This window comes from Mirounga angustirostris, unplaced genomic scaffold, assembly GCF_029215605.1.
Source record: "Mirounga angustirostris isolate CCGP_5_RB_7025 unplaced genomic scaffold, mMirAng1.0.hap1 SCAF_5, whole genome shotgun sequence".
NCBI lineage: Eukaryota > Metazoa > Chordata > Mammalia > Carnivora > Phocidae > Mirounga > Mirounga angustirostris.
The window spans coordinates 28,055,149-28,080,147 of NW_026991713.1; positions in this window are offsets into that span (position 1 = coordinate 28,055,149).

Sequence of the window (24,999 nt, forward strand, 5' to 3'; positions counted from 1 at the left end):
TGTAAAAGACTTAGTGAAATTCTGGGAATAGAGGAGTTTTTAACACAGTACGTATGGGCTAACAGCACTATTTCTGCTGGTAGCATGGTGAGCTGGTTACCACCACATGCTTGCCAGGGAAGCACACTTTGAGTCCCTTTTTGATTTTAGGCAGAATTACTGATATTGGCATTCCTCACACTATGGATTACTAACAATTTAAAAGAATTTGTTGAGATCTCTTAAATTAATACTCTTATTATCAAAGCATAGATTTCACCTCTGTCTCTTTTCCTGACTTATGAACTGAAATTCCCTAATTCTTGCCTCAAGCTGACAAGCAGTCTTCCTAGTTTATCAGAACTATTAAAAAAAAATCCCTCAGAAAAAATTAATGTTCATAAGAAAGTAAGGAGTCTTTGCAACAATGTTTCATTTTATTATTATATTTTCCTTTCCTGGAAAACAATGAAGAATGGCAGTTTTATATGTAAAACAGTAGTTAGCCTTTATATGGATGACATTTTCCTAAAAGCCTAGAAGTATTTCACATTTTGCAGAAAAACACCCCGTTCCCAAGTTGGATCTGATTAAAATTCAAATCTATATTAACATCTCATTACTTTCTGAAAAAGTGAATGCCACACTTAATGGAAAATGCTCAATGTCTGCTAGCTCTGTTTTGTGGGTTCCTTAGCAAGATCGTCTTAGGACCCAGGAGGGCTGGGTCACAGTGACATCCTTGTTAAAACAGTCACCTGGCATGAATGCTGGCCCTCAGTTTTCCTTCCTTTCCCCTTTCCCATCCCTACATTGTTTCAGCTGCCAGCTCCCTAATATTTTCTCTAAAGCAAGGGAAAGGGAAGGGCAAAAAGGACTTTGAAAGAATAACAGTTCTTTCTATGGACTTAAATAGAGCACTCAACACAAAACATCCTGTGTTTTCTTTTAATTGATGGCACTCCAACTGTAGGGATGGGTGAACTAAACCAGGACTTGCTTTTCAAATAAGCATTATTTTGGTCCCATATTATCCTATCGAAGGAAAGTTGTCAGACTATTTAAAATTACAAACTTGCCCCTTCCCCTACGTGCTCCGGGTCTCCTTATCTTGCTGTGCTTTCCCCCTGCATCACCGCCCCCCCCCCCCCCGGTCTGTTATACTTATTGCCTTCTAGCTTGTGTTTATTATGTATTTTGGTTTATTCTTTGACTCCCCTGGCCATCATGGAAGCCATGACGTCTTTTTCTATTTTGCTCACTGTTGGTTTCTCTGTTCTAAAACCAGTGCCTGACACAAAATAGGTACTCAATAAACATTTGCAGCATGAATGAATGGACTAGTTTTCATACATGTCCTTTCCCATACAATTATGGGAAAGAAAACTGGTAAAAATCGGATCCCAACATTCTATAAATATGTTTATACCTAGTAGATATATTTGAGAATATAGTTCTGTTTGGAGTTTACATATTTTAGTTGGCAAAGAAAAGATAGAAGGGTTGGATAAGAAAGAAATATCTCCTTGCTACCCTCCACCCTCATACACTGCTTTATTTTTCTTTGAAGCCTGACTCCCCTACCCTACTGCCCTCCAACATGATATCTTTGTTTATTGTCTACCTCCCCTCACTAGACACGAGCTTTCTAAGGGCAAAAGCTTGTGTATTTTGCTCACTGCTATAGCCCCCTTTCTGAGAATAGTGTCTTGCACAGAGTAAGCACTGAACACGTATTTGTTGAATAAGTAAATGTCTGGATGAATGTGTTTGTTGTAGACAAACTGGTCCTGACTCCTATGGGTTCCACAGCACGATCAAATGCTAGGACCTTGGTGCTGCTGAGGTGGATGGTGGGTAAGGAGATGAGAAAGGGAAAAAGATGACCAGGATGACACTAATATTATAAGTTTTCCATTCATAGTGAAAAAGAGGCCCCATTCATCTTATATATGTGGTATAATATGAGCCTAGGGACTGTGGTTTGGATCCTGGACCATCTATCTATTTTCAGAATAAACAAATGATTTCTTGATTTCATGATGTCATATTTTCACTGTCTGTAAAATTAAAAAAAAAAATGTTACCCAATCTATGGGACAGTGGAGGATAGAAAGGGCTTGATACATAATAGCTGGTCAGTAAATGTTAGCTATCTTCATCATCTTCCTCCTCATCCTGGGACTGACAGACCAGTTTGTGGGCCAAAACCGGCCCGTGGCCTGCTTTTGTAAACACAATTTGACTGGAACACGGCCATGCCCATTCATTTTCTTATTGTTCATGGTTGCTTTCTCTGTACAACCACAGAATTAAGTAGTCACAGGAGACTATTTCCTGCAATGCCTAAAATTTTACCCTCTGTCCCTTTGCTGAAAAAGTCTGTGTACCTTGATCTAGAATATAGTGTAACAATAGTAAAGCAGCCCATGGTCCAGCAAAATGTGGTCCATGGGCCAGTGTGATCCATGAACTCTTCCTGACCCACGACAGAGTAAGTGCAGAAAGCAAGAGTTCACTGTATAGAAATATTTATAAAATTTTGATGTGCTGTTGACATCCAGGTGAATGATTTTGGTTTATACAAAAGTGTTGGTTTAGGACAGATTAAAAACAACAACAACAACAACAACAAAAACCTCTGGTCCTTCCCACTGGAAAAGAATCTGGCGTTTTGTAATGGGATTTTGCTGTCTTGGCAACTTAGTTAGATATACTTGGTATGGTTTCAGATGGGAACATCTGGGGGCTCATCAGGTGGGAGTGACAAGCAGGTCCTGAGATGGCAAGTGACCTGGGAAGGTTGATGGTGAGCCCACTGATAATGTCACGCAAATGGATTTTATATGCAGATGGATGGGCCAGCCACAGCTTGCTTATCAGCTAATACAGTTGTAATGTGTCGCTTCATATCTGAGAGAAGGCGGCCACCTCGGGATATTGTGTATGTCTCACGTACATATATAAATGAATTCCTTAAGTATATTTTAAGTTGATAATTCATCTTCTCTGAATAGTAAGCCAACAACTTTCCTGGAAATCTAGCAAAACAAGAGCTCTATGACCAGCCTTATGTTTTGTTGCATGTGTGCTTAAAAAAGCAGACTGACTCTTTCCTTTTCTGTTTTAGAATCAGTTCCAAACAGTAAGGCGTGCCAGAAAAAACAGACAAACTCTCAGGAACAACAATGCCCATTATGCATGGGGTAGGAACTGCCAGACTTGATTACTGGCCAGACGTTAACCCCTTTGGTGTCTTATGGGGGAAATACCAAGTCTGAAGCCAGACACTTCGAGGATTTTGCAGTCGCTCATGGTGTGAGAACAGGCGATTTATAATGACTTGCACAAAAAAAAGGCCTATCGTGAGGAGGAAGTGCAAGTTCAAGGCCACATCTCCTTGTTTCATGAATTCTGCCATGACTCATTCTGGCCAGTGGACATAGACAGGGTTACCTCTGTTTTTCCCTTTGCAGGCCTGCTGGTTGTGGGTGAGAAACACACCGCTCTTGCCTCCCACCCTATCTGGGTCTGCAGCTGGCTGTCCCAAGGACAGGGTCAAGTTCAGCACTCACAGAGGCAAATCTGCAGGTTCCTTGGTTCCTTGAGGCCATCACCTGGAGTAAAGCTGCCAGAAAGAATTCCTGCGAATTCTTTTTAGGATCAGATTTTCCTCTCTGTATGTATCCTGTAGGTCGACAGACTGAATCCCATTTTGAGAGCTACAAGAAACAGAGAGCATTGCAGTTTATAGTGGGAGGGTAACAGCATGTGTTGTATACTGTGTGTGTGTGTTTGTATTTCGTTTTTTCTTTCACTTTACTTTTTGTCTTTTTTAAAGATTTTATTTATTTATTTGTCAGAGAGAGAGAGAGCAAACATAAGCAGGGGGAGCAGCAGGCAGGGGGAAAAGCAGACTCCCTATGAGCAGGGAGCCCGATGCAGGGCTCAGTCCCAGGACCCTGGGATCATGACCTGAGCTGAAGGCAGACGCTTAACCGACTGAGCCACCCAGGCCCCTTACTTTACTCTTTTATATTTAGTGCTAGTCTACTGTGGGGTGTCTGAGGATACCAAGTTAATTACAATCATAGTAATTGCTACCATTTCTTATTTATTTTTGCATGTCAGTATTATGTTCAACATTTTACACACGCATACTTTAATTCACTTTATCCTTTAAAAGAAAACTTAATGAAATAGCCCCATTTTACGTCTTAGTAAATTGAGTTCCAGAAAACTCAAGGGCCAGTGAATGTCAGAGCTAGGATTTACATCCAGATCTGTCTGATACAAAACCCATTCCCTTATGCATTTTGCTGAATTGCTTTCCTAAAGGTGAGTTTAAAAAATAAAGGACATTTACTTAATTTCTTGGAATTCACATTCTGGTTGGTGAGAGAGACATGTGGTACAGAATGAGAAAGACTGTAACATAGCTAGGTACAGAATACCATGACTAACTAGTTCTGTTGGAAGGTGGGAGGAGGTAGGAGGGGGTAGAGGAAGGCCCCACAGAGAAAGCAGTACTTGAGTTATGCCTCCGTGGAATGGGATATTCACGGGGTGGGGGCGGTACAGTTGGGTGTACTTTGTGTAGGAAGAAACCTCGACTTATTCAGAGACACAGGGACCTCTGGCTTACATAGTGATTCTATGATACGAGAGAGAGGACTTGGCAGTGGGAAATTCTTTAAGGGTGCTCCTCCACTTACCATGTCCATAATTCTGTCTTCTTTATTCTCCATGGCATTGCCACACCTTACTAGGAGGGGACACAGGGAGAAAATGACTTCAGCCTGAGTAAATTAGAGGTAATGATGACTGTTATGGAAAACACAGGAAAGAGACAAAGGTAACCCCATCCCTCTGCTTGCAGCAATGGTGGGACCCTTATGGGACAACTGTTTCCAGGACGAAGGTATCTACCAGCCTTGGAAGTGAAGATGCAGGCCTTGTCTTAGTACCATGTGGAGGGAAAAAGGAGCCGATACACTTGGTTCTCTTTATTTTTCAATGTTTTTATTTTCTTTAAAGATTTTATTTATTTATTTGAGAGGAAGAGACAGAGGAGAGAGAGAGAGAGAGAGCACAAGCAGGGGGAGGGGCAGAGGGAGAGGGAGAAACAGACTCACTGCTGAGCAGGGAGACCAATGAGGGGCTCGATGCCAGGACCTGGGATCATGATCTGAGCCCAAGGCAGATGTCTAACCGACTGAGCCACCCAGGCACCCCTACTTGGTTCCCTTTAGTTGTATTGTTTCACCCTGAAGAGATGGATGCCTAATTCTTTCACCAGAGATGGAGGACAGATAAAGAAAGGAAGACAACCCTATATGAGGATGACTGTGGTAAAGGGAATGCCCTCTCTGAACATTTGGGAATGAAGTCATCACCCATTCAGTCCCAGCAAAGGGAGCAACCCTGCTCAAAACGAAGGAGAACAATGACATTATAGCTGGTATGTTTCTGAATCTTGCGCGGTTCTTCTTGGAAAAAATGAAAGGCAGTCAACATAGAGGCAACTGGCATTGTTGGTAACCACCATATCACAACTCTGGGGTTTCACTCTGAGAAACTGAGACTTATTTTTGAAATTTGGGAGGCTAAGACTTCAGAATGGAATGATCACTGGAATGTTCATTTGCAATGATTCTGAATTTTGTGCATATTTTTAAAAAGGGATACTGGGCTTTCCTATATTCATTACAAAGTCCTCTCAGCCTCCAAATCTTCCTATAAAATGCCTCTGTCTTATCTTTAAATACATTTTGTGACTGAATATGATTATGGGATATTACATGCATCCTCGTCTATTCAAAAGATCATGAAAAAAAAAATGCCCATCATTAAAGCCCCAAAGTGATTGGATTGGCATCAGGAACGGGGATGGGGCTGGCATGGGAGAGAGGATCTGACTCCGGGATTTCATGAAATCCAAAACAATAGGACAGCTGCTTTTCTATAAACAGATTATTATTATTATTTCTACCTAGACAGCTTGATAGCAGCCATTATCTTCTTTCTGGGTGTCTTATCAAGTTCCAGCTGTGTGCAGCATGGGTGATAAGGAATGAGAAATGTCACCCATGGGATTGCCAAAGATTATTTCCATGCACTGCTGTTCAGCAACAGCCAATTCCTTAGAACTGAAAAGTAGTCCTATTGTTCACACTGGGCAGTTGCTATTCTGACTACACCAAGAGAGCAGAAAGAGAATGTAGTTGCCATTGTGTGAAAGATTGAAATTTCATTACTCTCAGCTAAAGTTCAAGCAGTCTTGATTTTGAAAAGCAGAATCATCATGGAATATCTTTGAAGAGGGAGAAGACAAGGCAGGGAAAGAATGAAATGAGCTCAGAGCTTTTCAGGACTATGAGGGAGTATACAAAGAGAGAGAGAGAGAGTGAGAAAGGTATAATACTTTCAATCACTGGAACTTAAAATGCCGGGTATCTAAGCCTCGAAAAAAATTGAGTATAATTGCATAACCATAACTTGTGATCTGATTGTTTAATGTAAGGACTTCATTCTACATATTACTCATCAGAAAATAGTTAATTTGCTGAATTTCTGTTTAATTGTCTCAGGTTCATATTAAGTTCTTGAATGAAATTAATTTGTTGATACTGAAAACTATTCCTTTGTTTCTCAATGAAAAAAATAAATGTTTTATTATAGGTGTAGATGTGCTGGCTCTAAATATTTGAGGGAAAAAATACAATCTTATTTTATTTTTATTCCAGTATCTCAGCATCTCAACTTTTTCTCTTCCTAGAGAAAAGCCTGCATTAGGAAACAAAACAAAAGCAAAAACTGAAGCATATGATTAATTTGTACTATATTCATATAGAATTTCCTCCCGAAGTATCCAGAGCTTTTAGTCTCCTTTAGACACAGTTTTAAAGTCATGCTGATATTATAATATAAGCTACTTGGAAGGGAGCCAAATAAAATTTGTCCAACATCTTAAATCACTATTCTGAAATTGGAATTTCAGATGAATAAAATACTTTGCTCTTAAACCAACAACTTCCGAAATTAGAGTTCAATCATGGAATCATAAAAATGAGGAATGGGAGGAAGTTGGGAAGGTAAAGAGCAAAGAGAGGGCACAGAGGAAGAAAGGAGAGCATGGGAAAAGAGGAAGGGACTTTGATTTCCTTTTGGAGCGTGAGCTCCGGGAGGCAAGACCTGTTCTTGATGTTTCTATCACACCTCAAACAGAGTACGTACTCAGGAGGTATTTGTTAAATGAATTAGTGCAAGATGTGTAGAAAACATGGTTTCAGTTTTAATATATCCAAAGGAATATTCTCTTAACTAAATAAGTTTTTTAAGGTTTTTTTTCTGCTGTTAAACATTTATTAGGAAGCCTAGAGCTTCTCCAACTTTAATACATGTATGAATTATCTGGTGATCTTATTAAAATCCTGATTCTAATTCAGTAGACCTGGGATAGGGATCCGAGATTCTGCATTTCTTCCAAGCTCCTATGGGATGCTGATGCTACTGGCCCACAGAATATACTCTTAGTAGCAATGTGTTAGAGTTAAGACATGGGGGGCTGGGCTGGCAGTCATGAGCTCTGAGTTCTCATCTCTGACATTAACCATCTGGTTTTTAAGCCAAGTGATTTGTTTTCTTAGCTTCAGTCTCACCATCTACATGATGAGTGGGTTGGATCTACATAATTTATAGGGTTCCTATAGTCTTAGTTTGGGTTCTCCCTAGAAGATAATAGACGAGAATTTATGGGGGTGACATGGACTTCACTAACTTTACTGGAATATTACTCAGCCATCAACAAGAATGAAATCTTGCCATTTGCAGTGTGTGTGTGTGTGTGTGATGGAATATTACTCAGCCATCAACAAGAATGAAATCTTGCCATTTGCAATGACGTGGATGGAACTAGAGTATATTATGGTAAGTGAAATAGAGAAAGACAAATACCATATGATTTCACTCATATGTGGAATTTAAGAAACAAAACATATGAATATAGGGGAAAAAAAGAAGAAGAGAGAGGCGAACCATAAAACAGACCCTTGACTATAGAGAACAAACTGAGGGTTGCTGGAGGGGAGGTGGGGGGAGCATGGGCTAAATGGGAGACAGGGATTAAGGAGGGCTCTTGATGTAATGAGCAATGAGTGTTATATGTAAGTGATGAATCACTAAATTCTACTCCTGAAACTAATATTACACTATATGTTAAATAACTGGAATTTAAATAAAAACTTGAAGCAAGCAAACAAAAACAAACAAACAAAAAACAACCAGTCTCATTTTAGGATAAAATTACTTTCTTTTCCCTCCACAAAATTATATTCCCATTTCTCATACCTTTCTTACCAAAACACATCTCTTACTTTTCTTGCATACAGAGTTATTTCCCTTAGGATTTCCAGAAGTTTTAATTATATTTATTAGAATTCTTAATGCTTAGAAACCTTAATTTTTAGTAAAATCTAAGTAGTAAGCAATTGTGAGCAGTCTGTCATATCAACATTTTTTAAATTTGCAAATTTTGAATAAATCTAAAAATTTTTAGAAATGTGCTTTTTTGTAGTACAGTCTTTTAATAAAACATAAAATATGTTTATTAACAGACCCAAATTTATCTTTAATTTCTCTGTAATAAGACACAAGTACATAAACCTATGTTTAATAATAAAAAAATGCTGTCAAATAGTAATATACAAATGTTACTTGTTCTAAGCATTATACTCAACTTAATTTACTTTCACATAATAGTATCTGGTAATTATTGAGAAGTCATTACTCCCTTTATAAATATAATAACAACTACCTTATGCACATTATATGGTTTTTAAATTCCTTTTATTTAATTTATCACATTTTGATTCTCCAGTGATGCCTGGAAATGCCTATCTTTATTTTCTCATTTTACAGATGGGAAAACTTTGCTGTTTTCTGAGTGATGGTATTTCTAAAGCTGAGATCATGGACAGGTTTGCTAAGATAGGAACCCCACTATTTTGGAGGTTTTTTTTTTAAAGATTTATTTATTTATTTGAGACAGAAAGAATGAGAGAGTGCGTGTGAGCAGGGAGAGCGATAGAGGGAAAGGAAGAGAGAGAATCTCAAGCAGACTCCACACTGAGCATGGAGCCCATCACAGGGCTTGATCTCATGACCCTGAGATCAGGACTTGAACCAAAACCAAGAGTCAGATGCTTAACTGACTGAGCTACCCAGGTGCCCCATGGAGGGTTTTTTTTTTTAAGAGTCAAACCTGGTGAATAAAGCAGGTCTTTGGCTTTTATTACTTGGCAGAAGCCTCACCTAGCATTACAATTTTTTCACAACAGCTATGGTCTATGAGGTGCCATTCTTTTTTTCCCTAAGACATTTTTAAAATGACAAAAAGATAATGGTTCCTCTGAAATTGCATCCTTGCTAGTATTTATATTCTTAAGTCATCAGATTATCTATTTGATGATGTTAATGGACTAAACATACAATTAAATTTTTATCCTCACAGCTCAAGCCGTGAATTTTAATTTTTGTTTTGGCTGATAATATGGGTACTGGGCTCAGGTGATCTCTATCTGAAATATGTACGATGGCCTAAGGATAATAGTATACTTATTTTGACCATATCTTATCATCATTCTAGTTGTATTGTATTTTGATAGGGTGAGAGACAGTTACCACTGCGACATTATAATAGCTGCCAAGAGCTGACTGTCAGCACTCATTTGGTTCTCACAACAGCCCATTGGATGAGATCTATTATTATTCTCATTTTATAGACAAGGGAACCAAAGCACAGACAGACTGAGGAAATTGCCCGAAGTCACACAGCTGATAAGTGACAGGACTGGATTTTTAGCTTAGGCCATGGGAGTAGAAAATTCCTATACTATATACCTCTCTATTTTTCGTACTATAAGTTTTTTGTTAAGTCAGACACCAAGAAAAACGGTATGTGTTCAGAAGCAGTATAAACTCCCCTGCAGAAATCTTCTAGCAGTCAATCCTTAATCAGATGTTTCCCTGTGTGCTAGACATGTTGAAGATGTAAAAGAAGTAGAAGAAATGCTCCCTCCTAATGGACCTGAATATTTATGGGTGGGGAGGGTAGAGCTGGTGCCATAAGTTCTGAAGGTTATAGTGGGAGGCAATTGATAGTAGCCCATGAAATCACTTCATTTCAAGGCACTGCTGCCCAGATTTCACTTGGGTCTGTCAGTCCTTGAAACGTGGGCAGGCTAACTTCTAACCTCAATTCTTCAAATTGAGAAAGCATTAGGCTAATCCAGAATTTCTTCTCACAGTCCTTTTGTCCACATATTGTGGTTTCTACTTACTTCCATGTCAACCTGGACATAGATGTCAAACCCTTTACAAGTCTCCACAGGAAAGCCCACTTATACCAGTTATGGATTGAACTGTGTACTGCAAAAATTCATAGGTTGAAATTCTAACCCCTGATACCTCAGAATGTGATCTTATTTAGAGATAGAGTTGTTGCAAATGCAATTAAATTAAGATGAGGTCATTTAGGGATGGGGTGGGCTCCTATCTTATAGGTGTCCTTATAAAAAGAGGAAATTTGAACATAAATACAGACGTAGGGAGAACACTTAGGAAGATGAAGGCAGAGATCAGGGTGATGCTTCTATATGCCAAGAAACAGCAAAGAATAGCAGCAAATCACCAGAAGCTAGCAAAGAGGCATGGGATGAAAGGAACCTCAGAAGGATCCTCAGAAAGACCCAACACTGATGACACCTGGACCTCAGACATTTAGCTTCCAGAACTGTGATGATAAATTTCTGTTTCTTAACTACTTGGTTTGTGGTACTTTGTTATGGCAGCCCTAGTAAACGAAGACACCACCAAATATTTCCTCAGTTGAATAGATCTTACTGAAGATATTTGGGGAGGGGGGAGGCACATCATAGGGAGAGGTCACATCACACAGCCCACAACACCTCCCCAGTTAAATTGCCCCATCTCTCCCCTCACTCTCTCTCCTTCTCATTTCCCCCCATCCTGGTTTAATCTCTAAATATCCAGTTTCAAATTTGTCTCATTTTTTTAGAGTATTTTTCCTTCTTTTGAAGTTGAGGCTACAACCAATATCTAGGTCCTGGGGCTCAGCTGCTAGCCTAACCATTCATCAAAGTAAATGTCAAACACAAACAGTTCATTCACTTAGAGAAATTCCTGTGCCAAATGTTACAGTAAGAACATTTTCTAGATGGCCTGGTTTCAAATCTTGACTCTGCTACTTACCAGCTATGTGAACTTAAGCAAGTTACTTCACCTCTCTGAAATGAGGAAAATAATAATAATAGTAATACCACTGCATAGTGTCTGCCTCAGGTTTGGTGCCTCCTACCCCAAAAGAGACTCTGAGGGAGATATTTGTATACAGATGGTGCACTGGGCAAGGCTCTCAGGAATAGTACTATAAGGGAGTGAGAAGAGCAGGAGAGACAGAGAGGGTTGACTTGGGATGCAGGTACAACTAGGTCCTCAGCCCTTCCCATGGGGAGCTGTGCCTTTAGAGTGGTCTCATATTAAGGCAAGGGGGCTGTGCCTTTGTCCAGGCTCACTTACAACAACTAGTCATTGGAAGTGGGCTATACCCTGCAAGGGTTCAAAACCTTTGGCAAGGCAGTTCCCTTTGGTTGAAAGCAGTTTTTTGAGAACACCACAGCTCTGAGCAGTCAGTCACCAACACCATCTTGATAGCTGTGGAATGCATGTCTTGGCTGCCTGTCATGTTTCCAGGCAGGCAGGAAAGTTTCCAGGTGACACCTCACAGCATATACTACAGGGTGATCATGAGCATGAAACAAGTTACCATGTACAATATGCTTGAGCAGTAGCTGGTGTGTGATAAGCACTGCATACATGAGAACCATCCTGTACTCAAGGTCCACACAAGCAAGTGGTAACTTTATGTAGTTACATACAGTTTACAAAATAATTTCATGTGGATTTTGATTCTTACGAGGCCCTGGAGGTGAGTGAAGTACTAGATAGCTCATCTCAAATGCTTTCTGTGAGGAAATTGAGGCTCAGAGCAGTTCAATGACTTGCCCAATGCCACTCAGGTGGTAGGGACCTTGTCCTCTCTGCTTCTAATTTTCTCCTACTGATATGTAACCATAGCTAATTTGGGAAGCCACAAGTACCCATGTGCAGGCTCAGTCCCATCAACCCTAATCTAAAGACAGATGGTTTTAAGGGTTTATAATGCCCTAGTCCAACACCAGGATTCAGTCTTCATGGTCTTGTGGCTGGCTTGGCTCTACCTTGAGCCATGCTGAAGTCACAAAGATGACTGATGGGGATGCAGGCATTTCACCAGGGAACGTTGACCAGCTGGCTGTAAGACCCCTTGTGAGGTAGCCTTTACCTTAATGGGTTCTCTGTGTTGTTGCATATGTCTGGCCTGCCACTTCAAAGACCTGATTTTTTGTTGTCTGAGAGTAGAGAAGGCTTTCAGGGCAAGAGCACACTGAACAAATACAGAAAAGACTGGTGTTTAAGCTAGACTTCTATTTTTTAAAATTATCCAAAATATTTGAATCTCCAGAGCAATACAGTTTTGTTTGTTTGTTTGTTTTCCCTACAGGCAAACTAATCAGACATTTGCTTGGTGAACATAACATCAGGGCAAAGGGACTTGGCTGGTCTTAAGAAATATACCTCAACTAAGATGCTGGGAGCACTTTTTTTGTAGAGGAGTGCCGGCCTCACCTGCCTCAATGTTTTTGTCTGGAGATCAGAGGCCCCACACCCCTGGTTAGGGTTGTACATGCACTGCTGGTCTTCATCTCTGGGACCCTCATTTTATTGTGTTCCATGGTTGACCAACTTGCCTTTTGAGACCATCACATTAATAACTCTAATGAGTTTATAGGGAAGGCCTACTCTAGCCAGATGGCCATTCTGCCTCCTTGGAGAGATTTTGCACATCTTTGTGCTGACTCCATAGCTTACCTCTCAGAGGCCAATGCTATGCTCTTTATTTAGAGAGGCAGCAGAGTAAGCAGAGTGTTTAGAGATCGTGCTCTGAAATTAGATTGCCCGGACTTACATCAGCTTGCCTTTTGCTAACAGTGTGGCCTGGGACTAGTTGTTTTCATTTGATATGACTCAGTTCCTTTAGCCACACAATGGACATGATAGTAGTACAGACTTGATCGGGTTGTTTGAAGATTTAATAAAGCAATTGGTTTAAAGCACTTGGAAGCATGGGTGGAAAAAAGTAATGCTAATGAATCTTAATTAATGATATACATGTTACAGACTATTGCTTACAAATTAATAATCAGAGAGAATATTTACTGAGTGCTACTATAATCCAGGCACTGTTATAAGACTTTTACCTGAATATCAGTTAAACCTTCCAAAACTCAGTAGGTTGGAAAATATTTTCAGGCTGTTTTACAGGTAAGGAAATGAAGACAGAGAGGCTAGGAACTATAGCCAAGAGGCAGAGCTGGTAATCTAGGGAATCAAGATTATCATCTCTACGTGTCACCTATGTGTTCCAATCCTGTAAATGAACTTGAACACTGCCGTCTGTGCTGGGGTCCTTTCCTTGGTAACATTGTGCCTCAAATGTGTGTCCTACAGTGCTTTTTCCAATCCCAGAAAGACAAAAACTAGATCTTTCATGTCACCAGGAAGCTGGAGCTCTATTACCTACTGATTCATGTCCCTGTTTCCCACCTTGCTTGTCCCCCCATCTAAACAGTACTGTGTCCCGAGTACCCCTTATCCCAGGCTACCCAAACTGCCAGGGTCCTTCTGACTCTGTGTTGAAGTCCCCTGACAGCAATTGCTATGTAAATCTTCACCTGCTCCCTGATACACTTCCTCAGGGTAACATATTCTACCAGCCCAACTGCACTTCCTTCAAATACAGGCAATTAGGGACCCCCCTTCGCCCCAGTGTCTGCTCTGCCACACTGCAAGTGAGGGACGGTCACAGGTCTTGGGGTCCTTTGCATTGCCTGATGGGCAGTTCTTAACCAGGGAAAGTCCATACTGGTCTTAAAATATAATTATAAAAGGAGTAACTGGAATTGAACACTTGTCTCCTGACTCTACATTCGTCATTGCAGGTGAGGTTGAAAGATGGTGGCTGGAGCTGGTTGTTTGGGTGTAGACTACATGTATGGGGGTAGGGCCTGGAGTCTGAGACCCAAGGCTCCAGCAAGATGCTTCTACCACTGCAGTAAAAGATCCTGGGACCTAAAGGACTAAGCCAAGATCCTCTTAAAACAGAGGAGGCCCAAACCCCAGTGGAAACCGCATGGTCAGAGAAGCAAGAGGTAAGGACAGACTGAATCATGTAGAGAGAACTCAGTGTTACCTGAAGACAGTTCAGAGGGCAAGCAGGTCAAGAATGAGCAAGAGGAAGTTCCAGATGACTCTCTCAATTATCATTGCTCTTTGTAACTCACATCTTTCAGATGTGTGTGCATGGGGTGGGGACATTCCAAGGAACTGAAAGGGTCTGTGATTAGTGGGACAGGCTCAGATCCGTTCTCTTTTGCCACCTGCCACCTCATCATCTTGTCTTAAGGGCAGGTATAGTGTTTAGCTATAGAAAAGACTCTTTAAGAGTTTCCAACCTGTTAAATATTGCTAAGTCCTATTGTTGGAGAGAGAAGGTAGAATTTTCTTTTTGTGACTGATGAAAGTATGTTATGAGGCTCTGATACTGTCAGGATTTTGATATCACCCTTGGGCACCTTTAGATCATTGGGCACCGTATTGCTGCCTCAAGCTCTGCAATCGCCCTTCAAAAGAATTAGATTGTTTTATGTCCATGTACTTTTGTCTATGCCATCCCTTCTACCGGTTGTACCCCTTTCTCTCTTTATGACACAGCTGAAAGATTCTCTGATTTTGTGCTTCCTTGCGTTGTGTCCATGCTTCTGTTATAATAATACCTGATATTTATTGCATGCTATGCATCAATACACAATCAGTTTATGAACCAAGTATTATTGTTATCTTCATATAACAGATAAAAACTGAGACTTTAGGGAAGTTCATAATTCTTCCAAGGTAATCTGTCTTAACAAAATTCAAACCCAGATGCCTGACTGCAGAACCTGAGTTTTAACTACTATGAAAGCCATATGCAGGCCACACATGTCTTCATTCATCCATCTTGCAAATATCCATTGAGGGCTTCCTATATACAAGGAAACTCTTAGCCCTGGGAATACAACACTGAGCAAAACAGATAAAATTTCTACCTTCATGGAGTTTGCGTTTCACTGAGCGAAGCTGACAGTAAACAGATGTGTACATATGTAATGTAATTCCAGGAAGTTGTAAGTGCAGTGAAAAAAAATAACACAGGAGAAGAGAATAGAGGACACCAGGGAATCGCTCTTTTAAGTGGCAGAGTGATGGAAGGCTGCTCTGAGGAGGGGATGTATTGGCAAAAACCTGACTAAATGGCATTATTTTCCGCACCACAAAAATGTGATCTCTCTTGTAAAGGCAGAGCTTGGTTTATTTATGTTTCCCCAACATGCTTCCAGGTTTACAGTACCCCAAAGATGATTATATGATGAAAAGAAGAATATGATGATGAACGCCAATAATGAGCTAGAAAGTCATGTCTGAAGTAGCAAGTGATTTATGAGAGAGCATTTTCCTGGGGGTTTAATTGGAGAAGAATGCAGTGAGCAAATGTTCCTCTTTACTCCTTGCATTTCAAGACCCAATAACTTCCTGGCCAAGAAATACATGCTTTCCCCTCTCCCCAGTGTTTTCTGTGGCTTGCATTTTCGTTGGCTAAAAATATTTCAGCCCACAATCCACAGTAGGGAGACTTGGTCAGCTTGCTTTTTTTTTTTTTCTCCCTTATGGAACTCTACAAACAGGAATGATTCTGTCTACTGAATATTCCTGTAACTACCTACAGCACCAAAGTTCTTGAAAGCTGAAATGATCAAAGGGGATTGAGTTCTGAAACTATGCTTGTCAACGTAGCACATTTGATACTTAAGTCAGGTAAACCTTAATGATTTCATCATCTCACACCAACTCCTAGAAAGAATTTGCTTTTATTCATGAATGCCAAATAACGGGGAAACAGAAGTCCTTGCAGTTTCTTGGTATTTTGGAGGGAAGGGAGGGTTTGGATAGTCATTCAGCTTTTCATTCATATCTTTGTCTCTTCCTAGGTGTTAAGATACTATAAACCAATAAGCAACTCTGTCCAAACCAACAAGAAAGCTAGAGGCTAACTCTGCAAATGGAGGCTGTCTCAGAAAAATAAATCAAAATTGGACAGACCTCATGAACTGACTCTAGGAGAAAAGTAAGAGTTATTTGCAATTTTCATTTAATTAACCTGTTTGGATTTCCCTATTAATGTATGAACTTCATGCTGAGCCTCTGCAGATTCAAACAGGGTCACAAGGGAATTAGAGAGAGAGAGACAGAGAGTACAGGGACCAAAGGCAGGGGCAAAGGTAGGAGGAGTGACAGGATAAACACTTGGACTGGTCAGATGTGTTGAATTTTGATGTGGCAGCATCCATGTCAGATATCGCCGATATTCAGCGGGCACACTGTATCCTGGTCAGTCCCGGAGTACAATCTTTTCCCCTTTTCTCTTTCCAACATTTCTGTTTTACTGCCCCACATACTAAAGTGCACCCAGTCAGATGCTAGACTGGGGCTGTCTCGGGCTCTAAAATTACCCAACATGCCATTGATTAAGACCATCACTGGGAGCTCATCCATAAGTCTACCTCAGGGAGTTAGAAATAAGTATGTGAATCTCTTTATAGGCTGACATGTAAATTATGAATTTGCCTTTTAATGAAAGACATTTTAATATTTTATTTCTCAGCCTGGCAAGATATAGTACCTTCAGCATAAAAGAAGTGTCACTCCCCACTCCTGGAACCATGACAGACATTGTTAATCAATCTCCGCGCTCTTTCTTTGGTGCTGGTCTTGGTGGCAGAATAATTTACAAAACAGTGCTCCAGGCAGCAACTATCACCTGGTCAGGGTAGGATTGCAACTGAAACCTCCTTGTCATCTTTGTGCTACATGGCATTCTGTTTTACTTACTGCTATATATTTATACATAGGATCCTCACATGTCGTCCTATGATATACCTTAAAAAATAATATATTTAAGATGAATAAAAACCTTAAGTCTGCATGATTAAATAAGACTGCATAGTTATCATTGCTTGGATGAACAACATTAAAATGCACCATTTAATTTATACCAGAATATCAGGAAAACCTGTTTAATGTTGAGGTCTACCATTTTATAAGCTTCAGAATTGTTGACTAACCAGCTTTGGAGTTTGGCAAGGGCAATGGATAGCTAGCTCTAAGATACAAAAGTGCTAAAAAAAGGAAAAAGAAAGAAAAGTATGAAGTGTGTGTGTGTTTGGAAAATGTAGAGAAAGGCCACTTCTCTCTCTCTCTCTCTCCCCCTAACACACACACAAAAACACACAAATAATCCTATTTAGTATTTATGGCCATAAAATATGCCTTACATATGGGGAGAGTCTTCATCAGTTTTATTTGTGTCAAACTGTCTTGAGGTTTTACTGAAAAAGTCAAAATGGGAAAGTCGAAAGGCTGTAGGAATCAAAGGTCTTTTGTGTGAACCTTGGTGTGCCATTGATGTTTGCCTGTAGAAATTTGGGGAAATTCTTTACCATATCAAAGTCTTGGTTTCTTTTGGAAAATGGTTGGCATGGTAATAATATTTATCTTCCAGGTTTTTTTTTTTTTGTTTGTTTTGTTTTGTTTTGTTTTGTTTTGTTTTGTTGAGAATTAAATGAGATGAACTTCTCTGGCAACACTTTGAAGTTAATGGCTCATATGGGCTCTTTTTGATGAATGGTAGGTGGAATACTTATTAAAACATAATACATATAATATCTATTGCTATACATCAGCATTATGACCATTTTTAATTTTGAATTAAAGTTTTAAAATACAGAGCTTTCTATGTAATGTGTTTATTGTAGAAACAATATCATTGAACTTAGGTAATGCTTTGTAATATTTCCACTTCCTTTTAATTTACTGGGTTTTGATAACTTTATATATGAATCACTGTAGATTCACAGCAGCTTCTATTAGACCTTTACTCACAGGCGTGAGAAGCCCTGTGGTCACCATTGGTCTGCCCGTGTCTAGGATAGTTACAGGCGACACTCAATGAACTTCAGAAAGTTAAGCAGTGTCATGTCTTCTTATTTGTCTCAAATTAAATTTGGATTTCAAGTCAGTGCTTTTGTGGTTTAGCAATAGACAAATAAACTGCAATCAGTGTATTTAGGGTTCAGTCTATGGCAGTGAGCTGAATTGACTAAACATTCAAGATCCTCCTACAAAAAAACTGAGTCCTTCACTACGCTCTTTCTTGGTTATTTTTTCCTTTAGAAGATTTGTTAACACAACTAGGCTTCACTGTCTGTACTAATGAAAACAGGGCTTAGGTGCAGATTACCAAAGTGAATGAGTTCAGCTGTGAAAAGTGACTTTCAGGTCCAAAGCATTAGATTTGAAAAGGAGATTTCTCAGCCCTTTAAAAGGATCCTCACCAAAATATTCATATTCTTTCCCTGAGAACTGAGCAGGACTGCTCTTTTAAATTTCTACCTGTGTCTTCTTCTTCTTCTTCTTCTTCTTTTTTTTTTTTTTTTTTTTTTTGCTGATGGATCCATATGTATCACTGATGCCAACATTTCTTTCTTGTGATTTTTTTATGGTTTGCCTGTTAACACACTGCCTGCACTTCTTAACCACCACTGGTTAATCTGACTGGCTTTAGACTGTACTCCCTAGGAATGAGCCCTGAGGCTTCTTGGGGTTGCATTCTACAATGCCCCAGAATGTGGCCAGAGAGTATTACAGCATTCCCCTGGATTGTGCTCATACCAGAAGTAAAGGAAGCACTTCCAGTCTTCGCTTTCCTCTGAAGATTTCTCCTGGAAGGGAACCTTGGATGACTAGAAATAGCTGGTGTGAGAGAAGTCACTGATTGCAATCAGAATTATATTCAAGGCTTAGTGTCACTAATTAGAGAGGGCCACTGTCCATGGCTGACCTCAGCCTTGAAGTTTGCTTTCTGCTCTTCCAGTGCTGGCACTGGGCTTATTTCATTGCATCCTGCTCTGTGGACCTAAATTAACAGAGAATGCCCAAGATAATATAAGCACTATGTTACAGTGTGCTTTTGGATGTGTGTTTTTCATCCTTAAGACACAAGAGAAAATTAGAATGAATTGTGCACTTCCTTCTTCCGTCCCCACATTCAGCTTCTTCCTTGCTCCCAAGGTCACGGTGGGACTATAGAAAACATTATTTCCCATGTTGACCAAAAATGACATCTTCAAGTTCAGCAGCTCCTTCTCACACTGACTGTGTGGATTTACATCTTTCTTAGTGAAAGAGGCAATTGATTTAGACCAGTATCTACTTATTTTTATTTTATTGTAGTGTTTACTACTTACAAAATATATATATAGATAAGTAACTTCATCCTGACACCAAAGCCATCAGCTAAGTATAGCAACAGCAATAGGAATTTGACAAAAAGATTTGTGTTTATGTGGAAATCTGAGTACAAACAATGGAGAAGTAGAGTTCAACATTCTGAGCAGCTGGTAAATTGCAAATGTCATCACATGTTACACAAATAACTGGCATTGCTCTGAATCTTGAAAACAATACACACAGCCCCACAGGTCTCGATAATCCCAAGATGGGCCAAGCAGACTCCAGCACTGGGGCCTCTTCCCTGCTCTTCCCTTGACCTGCAGGATTTTCCATCCAGCTATCTTCCTACCTAACTCTTTCTCTCTCTCTCTCTCTCTCTCCTTTTTTTTTTTAGATTTCAGTTCACATGTTATACTAGTGGATCAGCTGCTTCTCAGCTCCCTGTATACAATGACGTCTTCCTATCAACCCTAACCATTCTCTTTGCCTCTTACTCTCTTTATTTTTCTTCTTGGCACAGATTGCCATCTGACAAATGATACATGTATTGGCTTATTGATTTGTTGTCTCTCCCCACTAGAGTGCAACTCTTGTTTTCTTTGCCTGGCACATCATAGGCACTGAGTAATATTTGTTGAATGAATGAACAAATGCAGTCTGGAGGCATTATCTCACAACCTCACAAGACAAGACTTCTCTATTGCATGGTTCCAGGTATGCCACGTTCTTTTGAAGAAATTAATAGTAGCCACAGCTACAATTTATTGAAGGCCTTCCATTTTCTGGTCATTTTTTAAAAAAATATCATATCATTTTGTCTTTATAGGAATCCTATGATAGGAATTTTGTCCCCATTTGAGATAAGAGTAAGAGGTAGCTCAGAAAGGTCTAACAACCTGGCCAAGGCCACACAGCCACTAGGAGGGGAAGCCATGATACCAAACCACATCCTATAACTCCAAAGCCAAGGCATATGCCATTTCACCAGGCTAGCTCTCAGAATGAGAGCAGGCATGGCTAGATGTTGCATTAATGAACTGAGCAAAGCTCAGCTCGATGAGCACTAGCTAAATGCTAGCTTAGCAACCTAGCTAGTTAGCAAAGACGCAAATTCTAGCTCTGACCCTGAAAAGGATAAGGCATCAAGTCAGCTCTTTCTTTTAAAGTCAACTTTACTTAGGTATAATTAATACACAAAAAGTAACGCATTTTAAATGTACAGTTTTAATGACTTTCGACAGATATATATGCTATGTAACAACCAGCGCAATCAAAACATAAAATATTTTATAAAAGATATAAAATATTTCCACAACCCCCCAAATTCCCCTGTGCATCTTCCTAGTCAAACCCTTGCACACCCTGCCCCAATATAAGCTCCAGAAAACTACTTACATGCTTTGCATCTCTATAGATTAGTTTGTATTTTCTGGAATTTCAGATAAATAGAATCAGGCAGTATGTATTTGTTTTGCTTTTTCTGCTCAGTATGATGTTTTTAGATTCATCCATGTTTTGTGTGTACTAGGAGTTCATGCCTTTTTTTATTGCTGATTGTATTCTATTGTCTGAAATTTATTTATACATCCTCCTGTTGATGGACAATTGATTGTTTCTGGTTTGGCTGTTATGAATAAAGCTGCCATGTACCCTTATGTACAAGTCTTTGTGTAGACATCAGTCTTTATTTCTCTTGGGTAAACAGGAACAGAATTACTAAGTTGCCCAAGTCAAGTCCATGATGAACTTTATAAAAAACTGCCAAAATGTTTTCAAAAGTAATTACACCAACTGAGACATTTCTTAGTGTTGGGTTGCTCATTTGTAAAACAAAGGTGTTTGACTCCATGATCTCTAAATTCCTTCCCAATGTTTTTTGACTCTAGGAATCTACTGTGCAAGATTTCTGACCCTTGCCTGTCTTGAGATACTAGGCTTTCTTATTCCCCCTTTTCTTTTCACATATCTTAATTTCTATACATTTATCTTGTTCCTGTAAGTGATGATGATAATGATGATGATGATAGCAAACTATCGGTTTTTGAGAAATTAAATGTGTCAGTCACAATGTTCAGTATTTAACTCGAATTTTCTCACTTAATCCTCATAATAAGCATTTGCCATAGATGGTATTTTAATAATCACTTTTTGTGATAAAGAAACTGAAGCTTGGGGAACTTAAATAACTTCCCCCAAGTTAACGAAGCTATTAAGTGGTAGAGCTGGGAAGTAAAATTGGGCCTGATCACTTCCAAATTACTAATTTCTTAGCCCTTGCTCTGATTTTCTGGTTCCTACTTCTCCATCTTCCACTATATTCTGAACCTCCTTCACCTTTCTCAGTGTTGTTTACCAGTTTTTTCTTGCATACTCTGGCATGACATCAGTGTTCAATGACCCAGCAACTTTCCAGAAGGCAACAACAACAAAAAGCAGTTTAGAGAGTGAGGCAGGCTTGAGATCATCTTACTTATGTCAGCTCCATTAAGTTTTCATTAACAGTCAGAATGGGACTTCTTGAATCAGCATAATGCCAGTAAGCGTTGCTTTGAAAAAAGAAATGCTTAACTAATAAGGTATCTTGTCTACATTTTCTCTGAATCGAGAGAGCCCAGTGATTTCAAAGCATCTTAGAGGTCATTGCCTATTTTGCACTGGACAATTAGCATCTCCTTTCTCATCAAGTGGTGAAATTACCCATGTTAGCTCTTTGCAGGAATCAGAACACATTATTGGCTCTTCATGCTTTTCTATGCAGTCATCATTAGGCATAACAAGGACTCAGATATGGAGTATTATCATTTAGATTAGTAAAGTATCATGTGAATATCCTAAGCATTTCCCATTCAATTATTTTTCAGTATAGACTTATGAGGGGAGAGCCAAGGCTTCAACAATATCGTACTTCATGTGGCCATGTAACATCTATGCCATGTTATGTGGCTTGTGATAAACCATTTCTCGCCTCCACATTATTTATAGTGCTAATCAAACAATACCATTAAAAAAATTATTGACCTTAAAGAATCCTGATGGGATTTTTGAAATTGCTTTTCCTGAAATGACCCCTGTTCTACTCTTCATCTAGAGACCTGAGGAGTTAACTCAAATCCCAATGCCCCCATGAGCCTATTCTGACTACTGGGTTTTTACTCTTCTCATTCTTTGAATTTCTGGATCATTTACAGCCACCCCTGGACATTTTAAAATTTAATTATGTGTTGCATATTATCACTTGTGTTTCACTCAGAGAGAGACACTGTGGCATACAAGAAAAGAGTATGAACACTGAATTCAGACAAACACCGACTTTGCCACTTAAAAACAATGTAACTGGGCAAGTTTTATATCTTCTCTAGGACTCGATTTCCTCATCTTAAAAAGAGATAGTAGTGCTCACAAGTTACGGTAATAATAGCTGTCTCATGAGGTCCTTGCAAACAATAAATGATATAATGTGTGAAAATGAGCGTGTGCTAAATGCTAAACAAATGGTAGTCCCTCATCTGTCTTCACCCTACACAGATTTTAGATTCCCTGAGGCCGAGCCACATCTTATGCTTCTGAATATACTGCATCCACTCAATGATTTAATAAAAATTTATTTAGCACCTTACTATGTACTAAGCATTATACTCAGTACTGTGAATAGAGTCAAGCAAACAAACCATCCCTTTTCTTGAGGACTTCTGGTCTAGCAAAGAATGTAGACATATAGTAAACAACATAATTACATGTTTTCACAAACATTTGGAACATCCAAGAGATCTCCAAACTATTAATAATTAATACTATTAATAAAATCAAGGATTCAAAGCAGTTCATTCCTAAACTCTTGCTAGAGAATAGAAAAAAAAAAAACAACAAATCAGATCTATAATGATACCTCCTCTTGCTCACCAACCTTCATATTTGTACTTCTTTTGCATTTGCCTCATAAATATTTTGGAATTGAATAAATAGAGGCATATTATAGACAGAATCTGGATTTTCTCTCCCCCGCCCCCCAATCCTGCTATAATCACAATTGTTTCAAAGTATGCTATGGTAAGAAATAGCACTTTTGAGGCAATGTTTCAGAGTTTTCACAGTTATTTGGCCATTTTTGTGATCTGAAGTTGAGTGCCTGAGTTGTCATGACTGTCTTTATAATCATTATCATGACTTGAGTGTCTGCCATGGGTTAAGTACTGCACTAGGTACCTAGAATGATTTTGCATTGAAGAAACATAATTTAGATGGGGAGTTGACATACACATTTAATTGCAAAGTTAAACTAATCTACAGCCAGTCTGTTTCTAGTGAGAGAAGGCTAAAAACAACTAAAATTACTAGATAAAATAAAAAATCTTTTCATAAAAGCATTGACGATCTAACATGGAAGAATAAGGAATTACTTAAGAGCTAGGATTTAGAGAGATGAGTGAGCAAATCACCGCTTTGCCCTGAGGACATTTGCCAATCTAGCTTAAATTAAGATACCAAACACAGCTGGGGGTTTGAAGAGCTCAGTACAAAGGGAAATGTTAGCGGAAGTTCAGAGTTCACCCAAACTTGCTAAATCCATAGTAAACGTGGTAGCGTCTGGCTGCTCTCATAGGACATTAGATCTGGTCACTCACCGCCCGACACAATGTTGGGCAGATGGGTCAGTAGAAGCCAAGTGAAGTCAGAGACCTAGAATGCAGCCTAAGTTGAATATCAAAGTGCTTGTTTCAAGGAGAAAGGAAATCTTAAGTGTGAAGCAGTAGGATTAGACGAGGTGCTCAGACCAGAGGAAGCAGGTTCAGAATGGAAAGTGGGAAGAAGAACCTAGATTTTTAGAGTTTGGAGTTTGGGCAACTGAATCTTTTAAGGCCAATGAGACAGGCTGAACACATAATATGAATCGTTCATGAAGGAAAAGATTATTTAATATATAGAACTTGTAAGCAATATTTGATGAAAAATTAAAATTTCAGTCTCCACTTCATCCCCTTCCCTCAACTTCAGCTGTACTAAAGAGTTAAATGTAAAATGTCCAACTATTACCACACACAAAAAAGGAAAAAGAAAAAACCTCAAATAAACATGTTACCATGTATTTCTGGAACAGGGAAGATTTTCTACATATAAAAGCTATGGTAAATATCAAGAAGAAAAGCTTAAAAGAAGTAATTCTATCAAAAGGGAAAAAAATCCTTATGTTGAAAGCAAAAAAAAAATGGGGAATGTATTTGCAGTAAATATAACCAAGTTATATTAATTAATGTAAGTTAATATTTTAATACACAAAAACATATGAAATCCGAATTAAAATGTTAAGATTCCAATAGGCATTAAACATGAGAAGATATTTACAAAAAATGAACATAACTAGATAATTAAGGGGATATGATAATATAATATTTACTGAACATTTACTATATGCTAGACACCATGCTACGTTCTCTGCACCTATTATTTCACTTAGTCCCCACAATCCCATAAACTAGGCTCTATTAATAGCCCTAGTTTATAGATGAGTGAATAGGC